We start from the raw sequence: 15,207 nt of genomic DNA on the forward strand, positions 1-15,207 counted from the left end.
TGAGAAGGACTATTTGCTCTATTTTTGTATAACTTTGTGTTTCTTTCTGGAGTTTATAATTGTTATTCTTATTTTTCCGTGAGTAGTAATTTACATTTCGACCAATAGTTTATAAGAATTCTCCTTTCTCTGCCTTTTCACCAGAATTTGTTATTTTTTTTATCTTTTTGATGATAGCAATTGTAATTGGTGTGAGGTGATATTATGAGTTTTATTTGCATTTCCCTGACTAGTGAGATTGAGTGCTTTTTTCATTTACTTGCTGGTTGTTTGTATGTCTTCTTTTAACAAGTGTCTACTTTAGTTCCTTATAGGCTAGAATTATTTTTCCTTTTTTTTTTTTTTCTTTTTTTTTGAGACAGGGTCTCACTATGTAGTTCAGGTGGCCTTGAACTCACTATGTAGCCCAGGCTGTATTGGAACTCATGGCATTCCTCCTGCCTCAGCCTCCTGAGTGCTGGGATTACAGACATGTGCCACCACACCCAGCTATTTTTCCTTAAGGAAAACAATTGTCTTCTAACTTACAGTCTTATTGAGAAATCCAAAGCAATCTAATTTATAATCCTTTGTACATGCCTCTACCTCCATCCTGAATCCTGGGACAAAGTTTCCAGGTCCTCAGGGATACATTACTCTTCTGTCATCAATGTGTGACTTTACCCATGGATAAGTGCCAACTTGGGAATCTTACCTGAGCACCAATGTGCATAGTTTTAATCTGGGTTTCATGATATAGGAATGATTGATTGAATCATTACCACGTGGTTTCCTAAAGTCCCAACTCTTTAATCACATGGTTGGTCTTTCTGTCTGTCTAGCCCTTATCCTGAGTCACCTCATTAGCATAAACTATCAGATGTGGTCTGAGGAGCCCTCCATGAATTACAGGGATATGCCTATCATTCAGAAAATGTCCAGGGTTTATAGGTTACCTCCCAGGAGCTAGGACAAAAGCTAGACTTCTTTTGGATAAAGTTATTTCCTTGACACACATTTCCACCTCGACTTGCAGAGATATCTGGTTCCATCAATTCCAAAATACTTTCAGGATTTTTAAGTAAAAGTAAGGTTGGTTCTTTGCCCGTTATGTTGTTGGATTAGGATTTTTTTTTCAAGTTAACTAAGTTATTTGTCATTTATTTACCTAATTTATAGGTTCCAGAACTTGCCTCTCCCTATTATTGAGTGTTTATATTTACTGGAAAAGCCTTTCAGTAGTGTTAGTGGGGTTTTTAGAGAGAGAAAATTTAGATATGTGTGTTTAATTGGCTGTTTCTATCCAGAAATAGCCCAACACTCTCTTAATTAATTTTCTGTAGCAGAAGATAATTTTGTCATTATTTTTATAGAATAGTTATTAACATCTGGGAAATATACAGTGAGATAGCAAATATTTCAATATTACTGCATTAATACAGAGCTAATTAATTTAGATTTCAGAATCTTTAAAGATAACTCTTAAAGGTTCATTTCCTTTCTATTGTACATATTGAGATCGCAAAAGATAAAAATAGCCACTTATCATTTGTTGACTGGGATTAAAATATGGGAATAAAAAGCCATCTTTTATCTTCAATGTAATCTGTTTCAATGTTTGAATTAATATATATTAATGTGAAATTAATTTAAAAGTAATTTTAGAATAAGAAAAACTGAAAATATTGCATAAAATAATCCTTAAAATTTTCCACTTTAAGTCTATGATGCTAGGGTTGTGAGTAGGGTTAATGGAGAACTAAAAATGGAGAATTCTTTTTATTTTTAATGGACTAGCTAGGACAGAACATAGAACTCCTTTAATCACTTTAATCTAAAAGTCAGACTCATTTTATCTCTCTTTCTGTCCCATTCTATTTCTATTCCACACACACCTAGAGGGGTTTTTAAGGTTACATTTTATGTTAATGATGCCTTTGCCTGGAAAAGGGAATGTTGACATTCTCAATTCTTATTTCTTATTTCATTTTCTTGGTAAATAAGAGTGTATGTACTGACAATTCTCTATCATTCTAGGATAAACTTTAATCAGATTTCTTTTTTTAAATAATCTTTTAGAGTTTCTCCTCTCAGAGATATTCATTTCAAACTCCATGGCATAGCATTCAAGCTCATACAGCTGCAACTTACTTGTAGCCTTATCTGTTCTTAGCAACACTAAGTTCCCAGTTTTTTCAGCAGAACTACTTTCCCTAATTTTATGATTTTAAGATATCTTTGTTCATGCAGTCCCAGAATACTTCATCAACTTCCTTCTATCTCTGCCTAAATCTAAATCAGGCCCATTTTTACAAGCCCATCTCAAATTTTATCTTCTCCAGTATATGTTCCCACTTATCTTCCTCTGCCCATGTTTAATGACACTCACTAGGATGTATTGGGATTTATTTTGCTTTCTATGTATTTGACTACACTTGTGTCTGTGCGTGTGTGTGTGTGTGTGTTTGTGTGTGTGTGTGTGCATGTATGAATGAAAGGTGAGGGGTGATAGGGAGAAAGGTGGAGGAGAGGGAGAGTATTAAACTTTAATTTTTTGAGGGTATATGTGATAAATTATACATACATAAAATGCCTGTATATAGTTGTTTCTCAATAATGTGAGTTAATTAGAAATGAATCTTATTTTATTTGTGTTAATAGCACTGACAAAAACAATTGTATAGATTACTTAATAGTGTTTTACAAAACCAGTCAGTCTCATCATTTTCTTGAACAATAGAAGGGTGTCTAACTGATGCCTAAAGGTGATTTTTAGCAACTTGAGTTGAGGGTGAGAGAGCTGAGCATGCATTAGTATTCTCTGCATCCAGGTCCACACACTGATGATCATGGCTGCTGTTGAGGCAGACTGTTTACAGCAGCCAAATGAATCTCTGACAGGTACTGATTTCTGTAGTGAAAGAAACAAAACATGGTGGGTATGATGACCACCCTAGTCGTTCTAGGTATCACTGCTGTAGGAGATGATATGAATACCCAGGGAAGATAGGAAGAGTTGCTGAGGAAGGAAAATGTTTTATGAAGTGTGGTATGGCTGACAGGAGTCTCCATGCTCTGGGCAAGAGGGTTAGTGGATGGTTGAGGGGAGAACTTGAAAAGTGTGTATGGCCTATAAGTGATTAACAGAATGTCATACCCGTCTGCCCAGAGCAAAGCTATACACAAAGGAAAAGAGAGAGAGAGGGGTTAGAGAGAAAGGGGGGGGGGGAGAGAGAGAGAGAGAGAGAGAGAGGATAACACCATTAGATCTTTTAAACTGTAGAAATCTGTGTGCTTTCTGTTAACATACTATTTCCCCTTGGTGTCCTCCTCACTGATCTACTTGCAGGCTAGCCTGTTATTACAGGAGAATTAGAAAGTGAAACTAATCTGGGTTACTTGATCTCTTAAACAGTGTTATTTCAGGTGAATGCTGAAAGGCATGGGGCTGAGAGGGAAAGGAAGGGCTATCAAACAACCATTGTGGAAATTTCCTAAGAGTGTCTTACAAAATCTACATTCTCTTTTTTTGCTCCAAGTACAAATGTAACTATATTTGGCAACAACTCTTTGGCTTTTCTATTTAAGAGCTGAATTCCATTTAAAATTTCCCAGCCCTTAACACTACAAGAGCCATAGAAGTAGGTAGGATTTAAAACTAGGTGATAAATTAGATCCTCTTTTATCTGAGTAGACAGCAACATTTAAGCAATCTATTAAACTTGTTTTTGTGTTTTCATTACAGAGTCCAATTCTCATGTCCTGGACTCTGATATTTGGTGTACCTCCTCCTGAGCTATTTTTCCTTAATTCAATCAAATCATGAGAGCTAACCTTAGACAAAAAATTGGAATAGTCCAGATTTTTTCTTTCTAAAATGTCTGTATGAATGGGCTCTGTGAAGAGCAGTTAGGAGAGTATAAAAGAAAGAAATAAAGGTGGAGAAAAAATGAATGCTTACTGATGTATAATTTCTTCCACCTTTCTTTGTAATATGTGTGGTATAGCAAACAAATCTGTTAATTTGGCTAAAATTATGCTTTAGTCACTTGATTGTGTTTCAAGGAGTAAGCAGGGCACAAAAAAGATGGAGAATAAGTATTTAGGCTTAGTATTGATTTACATGACAAGACTACTTCTCAAACTGTACATATAATTATGATTTTTTTTGTTTTTGTTTTTGGTACCAGGGATCGAACTCAGGACTTTGTGCTTGCGAGGCAGGCCAAATAATTATGTTTTATTATTTGGAAAGAACAGTTTCTTTCTGAGAAAGAGAGGGAGCTTGAATATATGTGGCTCAGATTGGCTTTGTCAACAGGTTAAAGTAATATAGTAAAATTAGTTTTTCTTACTTTAGGACTGCTTGGTTTTGGGGGGAGTATAGTCTTGGCTCTTCTGAACTGTTATTGGATCTCCTCTGCCCATCCAAACTCTTCTGTAGTGGTCCTTGTTTTGGCAACTGTCTCCTTTTTCTCAGGTCATTTATCACTGCTTTTTTACAAAATGCTTGCTATAATTGCACAGTTCTGGAGCTTGTACATTAGCTTCCACATAGGGACTGTGTAGCAGTCCTCTCAGCAAAAACATTAGGCCAATAAGGGCATATGAAGCGGGTCCCCTGCAGGCATGAACCAGCCTTGACCCAGGTCTTTATCTTATTTGACCACAACAAGAGAGCTGGGGGTGGAGGTTAGGGGAGGAGGAGCCATATGCTTAATCCTGAAGGGACATTAGGGACAAAAGTATTTACAGTGAGTACAGTCGTCACATACCGGCTTTTCTGTCTTTTATTTAACAGAGAAAATTATAGGAGAAAGGAGAGATGGGCAGTTTTGATGACTGTGAGGCTGGAATGTTTGACGTCAGATTTGGCCTCAGAACACCCCATTGATTTAAAAACATCTGTTTATTCAAGTCAGACATATTCTGCTAACATTAGGCTTTGACTCAAAACTTATGAACTGTCAGAGAGATAGCAGAACAAGGCCTTCTTAATAAGCAATCTATGGTATGTTTTCTTTTGTTCCTATAGGATGGTAAATAGAGTAATGTGAGAAAAATCTTCCCACAGATTAAGAAGAAAGGGACTTTAAAATCGTTATGGTTTTCAGCTTTTGTACTTCATATATTGCCTCTTTAGATTTGTGGAAAGAAAAGGGTTCGATGGATGCTATTTTTAACAGCTGCTGGAATAAGATAGTATTATCTATACTGCTGGAAAGGTGACCAAAGACAAGCATTTGAATAGAGAGGGAATAGTGAGCCTTTTGGGTTCCAAAGAGCTCTTTTATTATTTCTCTCATTTTATCTTGGAGTCAGAAGTATAACTCAGTGAGTATTTGTGTTCATTTAACCTAATACTTTCATTGGTATCATCATAAGTTTTTGTGGCTTTATTGTGTTTCTTAAATTTCTCCATGACTAGAAAGGTAAGATAACTTATAAAAGAAACACCCAAAAAAGTATAGAAGTGCTGAATTTCCTACTATTTGTTTACATTCTAATGCAATAATTTGATGGAAAGGCAAGCTTGAATAGCTATGATAAGAGCAGCAAAATAGTAACACAAAGATTGTTACTATAGTTTCCACAATTTGAAACATTTTTCCTGGAAGTTATAAACTTATCTTTTAAATCAGGTGTGGTTTTGTGAAAATCAGAAATAGATTATGGTCATGTATGTGTGCTGCATTCAAATGTGAATTACTAGAATTTAAAACCAAATGTTTATAGTAAATGCTCTCCACAAAAATGTGTACTTAATCTATTTTATGCCACTTCCCAGGCTTGTTTTGCTATTATGACATGTGGCATTTTTTTCTCAGTGGCAGGAGTATATGTGAAGGAAAATAAACAAATAGAAATCGAAATGAGAATTAAATCCATGTGGGCTGAGATTTAGCTCAGTGATTCCGCTGCCTGCCTGGCAAGTGCAAGGTCCTGAGTTCAATCCCCGGTACCAGAAAAAAAAAAAGAAAAGAAAATTAAATCCATGCTTTGCTTTACTTCTCTGGGTTATAGAAACTCCCTTATTTACAATGTGACTAATTAAATTTGGAAATATCATATCCAAGTTGAAATTTTGTAAGTGGAAGTACATTTTGCTTTGGCACTTAAAATTTCATATTTTCTTGTGTAATGTTTGTGATGCATATCCTGTCCTCTCTAGCAACATTTTAATATTTTTATTCCTTTTTTTCTCTTTATATATAACCATATCCATGTTGTTAGTCTTTAAGTGGCAAATTCCTAAATAGGAGAATCTCCCATGTTTGTTCCTCTGGGAAGAATTAATAACATGTAATGTATAAATGATATTTTATAAAATATTTTTCATTAGAATTTCTTTCTATTAAGTTGGAAAAATTTACTGATAATGTTTGTGAGCTTTGATTTTTTAAAAATTAATTTTATTGGTAAACTTTAGACATACATAATGATCACATTCATCATAGAGAATTTGTACCTGTACATAATATATCTTGATTCTTCTTTTATCCCCAATACCCTTCCCTCCCTTCAACCCCTCTTCTCTCCCTTATTTACAAAAGCTTTGTTTCTATTTTTATTTGTATTCTCTTTTTTGTTTTTCCTTCCTTCCTTTCCCTCTCCCTCTTCCCTTATTCCCCTTCCCATTTGAACATTTTCTTCCTATTTCTCAATATCTGTTATACATTTTGATCCTTATTTACTCTTTCAGTTTCTTACACCAGAGAAATAACTCAATATTTAAACACTTACATCTGATTTATTTCACTTAAGATTATCATGTCAAGGTGCCTTCATTTACCTAGAAATGTCTCAAGTTTATGCTTCTTTATGGCAGAGTAGTATTCCATTGTATAAACAATCCCACATCTTTATTCATTGATGGGCATTTGGGCTGTTTCCAATATTTAGCTATTACAAATTGTGCTGGTATAAACATGGATGTGCATATATCACTGTGGTATGATACTTTTAATTCTTTCAGGAAGATCCCAAGAAAGGGAATAGCTGGATCAAATGGAACCTCTAGTTTTAAGTTTTTGAGGAATCTCCACACTGATTTTCACAGTGGTTGCATCAAACTACACTCCCAGCAGTTGAGAAGGGTTCCTTTTTCCCCATATCCCTGCCAGCATTTGTTAGTATTTGATTAGCCATTCTTTCTGGAGTGAGAGTCTCAGTGTTGTTTTCATCTCTTGAATGATCAGTGATGTCAAACATTTTTTCATATATTTATTTGTCATTTGCACTTCTTCATCTGAGTAGTGTCTATGCATTTCAGGTGCCCAGTTTTAGATTGGATCTTTAAGTTGGGAGAGGGGGTCTGATTTTTTTGAGTTGTTTATATATTCTAGATATTAGTTCTTTGAGGAACAGCAGGTAAAATTTTTTTCCCACACAGTGGGTTGTCACTTTACTCTGTTGCTGGTTTCCTTTGTTATGCAAAAGCTTTTTAGTATGATGAGATCCCAGTTGTTGATTCTGTAATATTTCCTGTGGGATAGGACTTTTGTTCATAAAGTCTTTGCCTACACCTGTGTCTTCAAGAGTTCTGTCTATTTTATCTTCCAGCAGATTTAGTGTTTCTGTTTTAATATTTAGATCTTTGATCTATTCGATTTTAGTTTAGTGCATGGTGAGAGATATGGGTCAAGGTTTAGTCTTCAACATGTGGAAATGCAGTTTTCCCAGAACCTATTAAAGAGGCTATATTTCTTCCAGTGAAGAGGTTTGGTCCCTGTTATGGTTTGGGTCTAGATGTCTTCCCAAAGCCTCATGTGGTGATAGGCTTGATCTAGAGTGTGTGAAGCTGGAATTGATTCATGATGCAATGCTTAGGCTCAAGGGCACTAGGATTAAGGTTGTGAGTGCTACCTAAGTAGTCTGAATAAGATAAAAGAGGCAGGGAGACACTGTTAAGGTTCCCTTGTTGCCTTTGCTACTGTGTGGGCATCATGTTGTTTCTGCTCTGCCATGCCAGTTTGTAATCCCTGCGTGGGAATCAGCTGATTAGGGACTGAAACTTCTACTAACTGTAAGACAAAAAACCTCTTCCCCTCCAACTTTGGGTGTTGGGTATTTTATCTCAGCAATGACAGAAAAGTAACTAACACAGTCCCTCTATCAAAGATAAAGTGGCCGAGTGTGTTTGGAGTTGTTTCTGCATCTTCTAATCTGTTCCATTTATCCTCAAGACTGTTTTTTGCCATTATTATGCTATTTTTATCCCAGTAGCTTTGTAGTATAATTTCAAGTAAGGGATTGTGATGCCCCCCTGCCTTGCTTTTGTTGCCCAGAATAGCTTTTGCTATTCTAGGTCTCTTCTGGTTCCATATGAATTTTAGGATTGTTTTCTCTAGTTCTGTGAGGTATGCTATTGGTATTTTGATAGGGATTGGATTAAATCTGTGTAATAATTTTGGAAGTACCTATGGCCATTCTCACTATATTGCTTCTTCCTACCCAAGAATAAGAGATACCTTTCCATTTTCTGATATCCTCTTTCATCTCCTTTTTCAGAGTACTGTAGTTTTCAATGTAAAGGTCTTTTACTTCCTTTGTTAGATTGATTCCTAGGTATTTCATTTTTTGGATGCTATTGTAAAAGGTATGGTTCCCCTAATTTCTCTCTCAGTGAGTTTGTTATTTGTGTACAGAAAGGCTATTGATTTTTGAGTGTTGACTTTGTATCCGGCTACTTTACTAAATTTGGTTATTAAATTTAGAAGTCTTTTGGTGGAATTTTTGGGGTCTTCTATGTAGAGTGTCATGTCATCCACAAAAAATGGTAATTTAACTTCTTCTTTTTCTATCCTTATCCCTTTTCTTTCTCTTGTCTAATTGCTATGGCTAATGATTCCAGAACTATAGTGAATAGGAATGGTGATAGTGGACATCCTTGTCTTTTTCCTGTCTTTAGAGTGAAAGCTTTCAGTTTTTGGCTATTTAGTATGATACTAGATTTTGGTTTGTCATAGATGGCTTTCTTTTATCACATTGAAATAAAAACCATTTGTTCCAATATTCTGTAGGGTTTTAATCATGCATTAGTGTTGGACTTTGTCAAATGCTTTTTCTGTGTCTATTGAGATAATCATATGGTTTTTGTTCTTGGTCCTGTTAATATGATCTATTACATTTATTGATTTGTATATGTTGAGCTATCCTTGCATCCCTAAGTTGAATCTTACTTGGTCATAGTGTATAATTTTTTTGATGATTTGCTGCATTCTACTTGCCAGTATCTTATTGAGGATTTTTGCATCTATGTCCTTATGGAGATTGACTTTTAGTTCTCTTTTTTTGGTTGGATCCTTCTCTGGTTTTGATATCAGGGTAATACCTGCTTCCAGGAATGAATTTGGAAGTATTGCTTCCCTTACAGTTTCATTAAAGAGTTTGAGAAGTAGCACCATTAGATATTCTCTAAATTTCTCGTGGAATTCAGCAGTGAATCTGGCAGGACCTGGGCTTTTTGTTGGTAAGTTTCTAATTACATCTTCAATCTCATTGACTGATAATTGATTTATTTAAAATTTTATATCTTCTTAATTCAGCTTTGGTAATTCATATGTATCTAGGACTCAGTCCATTTCTTCTGTGTTTTGCATTTATTAGAATACAGGTTCTTGAAGTATGTATTGATGATCTTCTGCAGGACCTGATGTGATTTCACACTTTTCATTCCTAATTGCATGGATTTGAGTATTTTTTCTTTTCTTTAATTTTGGCGATGGGTTTGTCTTTCTTATTTAATCTTTCAAAGAACTAATTCTTTGATTCATTGATTCTTTGTTTTGTTTTCTTAATCTCCATTGCATTAATTTTTTCTCTGATTTTTATAATTTTCTCCCTCATGTGTACTTTGGGTTTAACTTGCTCTTCTTCTTCTAGTAGGTTGAGATTCAACATTTGGTTGTTTATTTGAGCTTGCTCTGTTTTTCTGATGTAGGAATTCACTACTTTAAACTTCCCTCCTAGGACTATTTTCATTGTATTCCGTAAGTTCCGATATGTTTTATTGGCATTATCGCTTAATTGTTAAAACTGTCTAATTTCTTCTTTAATTTTATCTGTGACCTATTAGTTGTTCAGGAGGGTGTTACTTAATTTCTATGTGCTTATGCATTTTGTGTGTTTTCTTTTGTCATTGATGTACGTTTCATCATGCTACCACCTGATAATATTTATGGTATAATTTCAGTTCCTTTGCATTTACTTAAGCATGTTCTATGAGATAGTATGTGGTTTATTTTGGAGAACATTCCCTGTGCAGCTGAAAAGAATGTGTATTCTGATATTGTGGGGTGGAACACTCTGTAAATATTTACTAAGTCCATTTTTCCAAAGGTTTGGTTCAGCTCTGACATTTCTTTGATGAGTTTTAGTTAATCTGTCTATTTGTGACAGTGTGGTATTGAGGTCCCTCATTACAATTGTATTAGTGCTTATCTGATTTTTTATGTCCTTTAAATTTTATATAGTTAAGTGCACTGGTATTTTGTGCATATATGTTTAGGATTGTTATCTCTTTCTCTTGAATTGTTCCCTTAATTGACAAGTGTGCAGTGACCTTTTTTGTCTCTCTTGATTAATCTTGGCTTGAAAACCACTTTGTCTGCAAATAGAAGTTACTCCTGAGTTTTGGGGGGTTCCAGTCCCATGAAGTATTGTTTTCCATCTGTTGATTTTCAGTCTATAAATTTCTTTTTGAGTTAAATGTGTTCCTGGTATTCAGCATATTGTTGTATCTTATTTCTTGATCCATTCTGGTAATCTGTTTTTATTGGTGAATTGATACCATTTACCCTGAAGGTTATAACTGATATGTATTGACTTATCCTTGTCATATTATTTTCTGGTTATTGGTTCACTTTCTTTCCCTCTTGTTAAATTGTTTGCCTTGCCTGCTGGATTTGTTCTATTGGTGATAATGAATTCTAATCTTCATTATCTCTTTCTAAAATATTCTTCAGAACATTTTGGAGTGGGGGTTTGGTGGTCATGAATTTCTTCAGCTCTTCTTTATCATGGAAGTATCTTATTTCTTCATCAGTTTTGAAAGATAGTTTTGCAGCATACATCAATCTAGGTTGGAGGTTGTTTTCCTTTAGGGCTTGAAATACTTCACTCCAAGCTATCCTTGACTTAAGTGTTTGTGTTGAGAAGCCTACTGTAATTCTCATGGGCTTTCCTTTATAGGTGATTTGTTTCTTTTCTCTGACAGCTTTTAATATTTTGTTTTTCTATTGAATTTCTGGAATCTTGACTATTATATATACCTTGGTGTAGATTTCTTTTTTTTGGTACCAAGGATCAAACTTGGGACCTTGTGCTTGTGAGGCAGGTGGCAGAACCACTGAGCTAAATCCCCGGCTCAAGATTTCTTTTTATTCATGGCTAACTGAAGTTCTATATGTCTCATTTATCTGTATGTCAAATTCTCTTTCCATGCTTAGGAAATTTTCTGCCATTACTTCTGTAAACAGGTTTTTTTATGTCCTTTACACTATCTTTACACTGTCCTTTACAGTATTTTTCATTGACTCTGATTGGTCTTATGTTATTCTTCTTTGAATCATCTAGCAGCTGTTGGGTTCATTTTTTGTGGTCCTTTGCTATTGTTAAGAAGTCTTTCTTTTCATGGTTGATAGCCACAAGCCTGTCTTCTAGATCTGATATTCTGTTCTCACATTTGTTGATTCTGCTGTGTATACTTTTAACAGAATTTTTGATCTCCTAGATATCTGTTTGAATCTGTTTCATGAATTCCATTTCTTTCCTATGTTGGCTGGGCATTCATGGTTTCCATCATTTTCCTAAGCTTCTCTATTTTTTTTTGTCTGTATCTACTCTATATTCACTAACCGTATCCTTCATTGTGGTCGTTATCTCTTTGGTTATCTGAGAAATTATTTCTGATATTTTTAGAGCCTCATTCATCTACTTTGTTACTTCCACTGTTACCATTTCAGAGAGTTCAGATGGGTGGGTTTTGATTTTTTTGCAACCTCAGTGCACCCAGGTATGCCTTTGGTGAGTGGAGATCTGGAGTTGGATCTTGCTTCCATGTCTTCTCATTTTGTATTTTTTAAAATTTATTTTCTGGGTCTGGGGATTTAGCTCAGGGGTTCCGCCACCTGCTTCACAAGGGCAAGGTCCCAAGTTTGATCCCCAGTACCAAAAAAAAATTATTTTCTGTGTTTATGCTTATAAATTGCTTATGGTAGGTGGCTTTATTACTTGTATAAAGAACTCCTTAGAAAATGACTACTTTTCCAAGACTTCTTCCAAGTATAGCTGGCTTTTGGCTTTGAGTCTACTGCAAGATCCTACATCTTCAATTTATTAAGGATAAGAGGTTGCTCCCTATTTGGCATAGCCCCTGGTTCTTTGGTACTGGACTATAGTATTGTTTTTTTACCCTTGGATAATCTCAATCCTGGCATATAAGGAAGAACAACTGATTAGAAGAACTATGTCATCTTGGCTAAAGTAGTACAAACAGTAATAACAATAGCATCAAGCACAGCCTAAAAGAATGACAAACTGTGGTAACTATTAATTTGTCACCTTTAACCATAGGGACAAGATTTATAGTTTATAACAAAATGTAAAGCAAATCAGAAAATTATATACGGTAAATATCCCCTCAATTGAGCTATTTTACTACTGAGAAGAAAATTTAAAAGGGAAACTAGAAGACAAGAAAGAGATTAGAAGGAAAGTTGAAGGACAAAGGAAGATTCCCTAAGCTTTTGGAGACTGGTGAAGAAGATAGGAGAGACATAAAAAATGAAGAAACAAAAACAAGAAAGAAACAATTAAAAAAACCCTAAATGTTCACACTCATGAAAAAATAAGAATATACACTCAAAGAAAAAAAAGAGAGATTACTCTGTGATTTCAAGCCTGCAGTTTTCTTCTAGGGTTTATAGTTTTATGGTAATGTCCACTTCAGGGTGTGTCTCTGCTGTCACTGATAGACAAAGGATGCAGACCGAGCCCAGATCCATATGCTAAGATCCCAGTAAACCTGTAATAGGAATAGGGTGTGGTGCAGATTCAACTTTGCAAGAAGGTCAGGCTGCTTCTGGTCTCTGGTTGTGGGTCTGTGACCCAAGTTGCTCCATCCACAACAGTATGGGTGTTTCTTACTTGCTTGACATTGGCTCAGGGCTGTGCCTCACCCAGACACTGGGATCCCTGAGTTGAACCCATGGCTGCACTGAGTCCCCAGTTCAGCTAGCCCCACCCCAAAATGATATCTAGTCAATCACTGTCTCCTGGGGACGTTTGGCTTGGATTCACTCACTAGCTGCTACAGTCCATAGCATCCACTGTTCTGTTCCACTGGTGTGTTTCTCCACGGAGGCCTCCAAGGTCCCCCATCATCACCACACCTCTGTAGACTTGAGCCCCCTTTCTCATGCTGCAAGACAGAAGTCAGGGAGAATGTGCAGTTTGCCAACAAGCTGGGAGTCAAGGAGAAAGCACTGTTTGCTACCTCCCTCTTCTGCATTGAGGTCTGTCACTTTACTCTCCCCATGGGCTCTAATTATCCCTTCAGAACTTTCCTGGGTCTTGGGGACCCACCTCCCTCCTTCCTCTGTCCCCCAAGTTGCTATACTCCAACGTCTGGTGTCCCAATCTTGGAGAGGCTGATTTGCCGCTGCTCCACTGTCTTCATGAGCTTTGATTTTGGGAGAGCCATCTTTTAGTAGCTACATGCTCTCATGATAGGTAGAAAAATTCCAAGAGCTTTGAAATCTCTGGAATAGTAACCAGGACAGTCACAGATTCTTAGGTCTAGATAAGATCTCACTATTTAATTCATTTTTTTCATTTTACAGATTAGGCAACTGAGGCCCAGAAATATGGAGTGTTTTGCCCCAAGTCACATAAAAGTGCACTGTGCTTAGCATGGTTCATAGCCTGATGGTATGTGTGGAAATGTTGTAGGTTAGGACATGAATTGTATTGAGCTAACTCTGGTATGTTCTTTAGTTTACAGTAGAATGTTTATACCACAGACAGCCCTGCCTTGACATAGGAGTTTCAGAGAGAACACAGTGGCCAACTACCATCTTTCAGTTCTGCAGGTGAATGTGGTTTTAGCTGAAAGAGTTTTTTGCACACAACCCCCAGCATTTAGTTGTTTCCTTGGATGAATCTAGTTTCTTAGAAGGAGTCTCTCTGACTCTGATATGTTGTTTATTTATAATCAAATAGTTCTGTGTTCTAGAACTAGAAACTTTTATTAACCTTTTGTATCATAATTCTCTAGTTTTGTGATTCTAAACCTAGAGAAGGGCAATGAGCCCATTAATAAACTGATTTTGGGAAATCAGAATCAGAGCTTGTAGCAGGGATATGATTTTTGAAAAGTATGCTAATTCATTCTTCCTGGAGTTTTATTTCTTCAGGTGAAATTTTGTTGCCTTCTAATTTCTTTTTTTGGTACCGGGGATTGAACTCAGGACCTTGCGCTTGTGAGGCAGGCAGGCAGCAGCACCACTGAGCTAAATCCCCAGCCCGCCTTCTAATTTTTTTAATAGCCAAGTCTATATTATTATTATTTTTAAAACAGAATACAGGGTTAAGATAAAAACCAAACCAAACCAAACAATACAGTAGTATTGTACAATAGGCTGGGCATGGTGGTACACACCTGCAATTTAGCACTCAGGAGGCGGAAGCAGTAGGATTTCAAGTTTAAGGCCAACCTGGGCTGAATAGTGAGACCTTGGCTCAAAACACCCAATAATAACAACAGCTACAATAATAATAATAATAATAATAATATTTAAAATGCAAAAATGATTAAAATATGTAGTGTGGATTTTTTTCTTCCTTGCAATTGGACAGAGAAATCTATTGAGTGGAAATCTAAAGCATTCTCTAAGACAGGTACCAAAGTGATAAGGGTACTTATGACATATATTTTTCTCTTTTAAAAATAACTTTGCTGTCAGAAAATCATCTGTAAACTTCTTTATTGTTTAATTCAAAAGTTAGATGCTCAAGGGTTGGGGATTTAGCTCAGTGGTTTTGCTGCCTACTGCGTGAGCGCAAGGACCCGAGTTCGATCCCCGGTACCAAAAAAGAAAGAAAGTTAGATGCTCAAGAAATTAGAAAAGATTGCACTGTAGTGCTGGAAGGATTCTGAAATAATGTGTCATAGAAGTAACTTATTTTTAAGGCTTTTGTTGGTGAACAAGTTTTTTTATTCCCTGT

The 15,207-nt window shown here is 35.9% G+C and overlaps 1 protein-coding gene across 11 annotated transcripts in view; it reads left to right on the plus strand.

Moving 5' to 3' along the window:
- Akap6 (A-kinase anchoring protein 6) overlaps positions 1-15,207 on the plus strand; it is a 642,973-nt gene that overhangs the window by 241,235 nt on the left and 386,531 nt on the right. The window contains exon 1 of one of the 11 annotated variants that reach the window (XM_087197085.1): positions 13,794-14,072. The exons of the other annotated variants lie outside the window; for them this stretch is intronic. The gene's annotated coding sequence lies outside the window, so the exon portion shown is untranslated. Of the gene's footprint in view, positions 1-13,793; positions 14,073-15,207 lie in introns of those variants that run through there. 11 annotated transcript variants of the gene reach the window in all.

The sequence above is a fragment of the Heterocephalus glaber genome, unplaced genomic scaffold (genome assembly GCF_053883595.1).
Source record: "Heterocephalus glaber isolate CG9 unplaced genomic scaffold, H.glaber_assembly_v1.0 deba00001662, whole genome shotgun sequence".
Classification (NCBI taxonomy): domain Eukaryota; kingdom Metazoa; phylum Chordata; class Mammalia; order Rodentia; family Bathyergidae; genus Heterocephalus; species Heterocephalus glaber.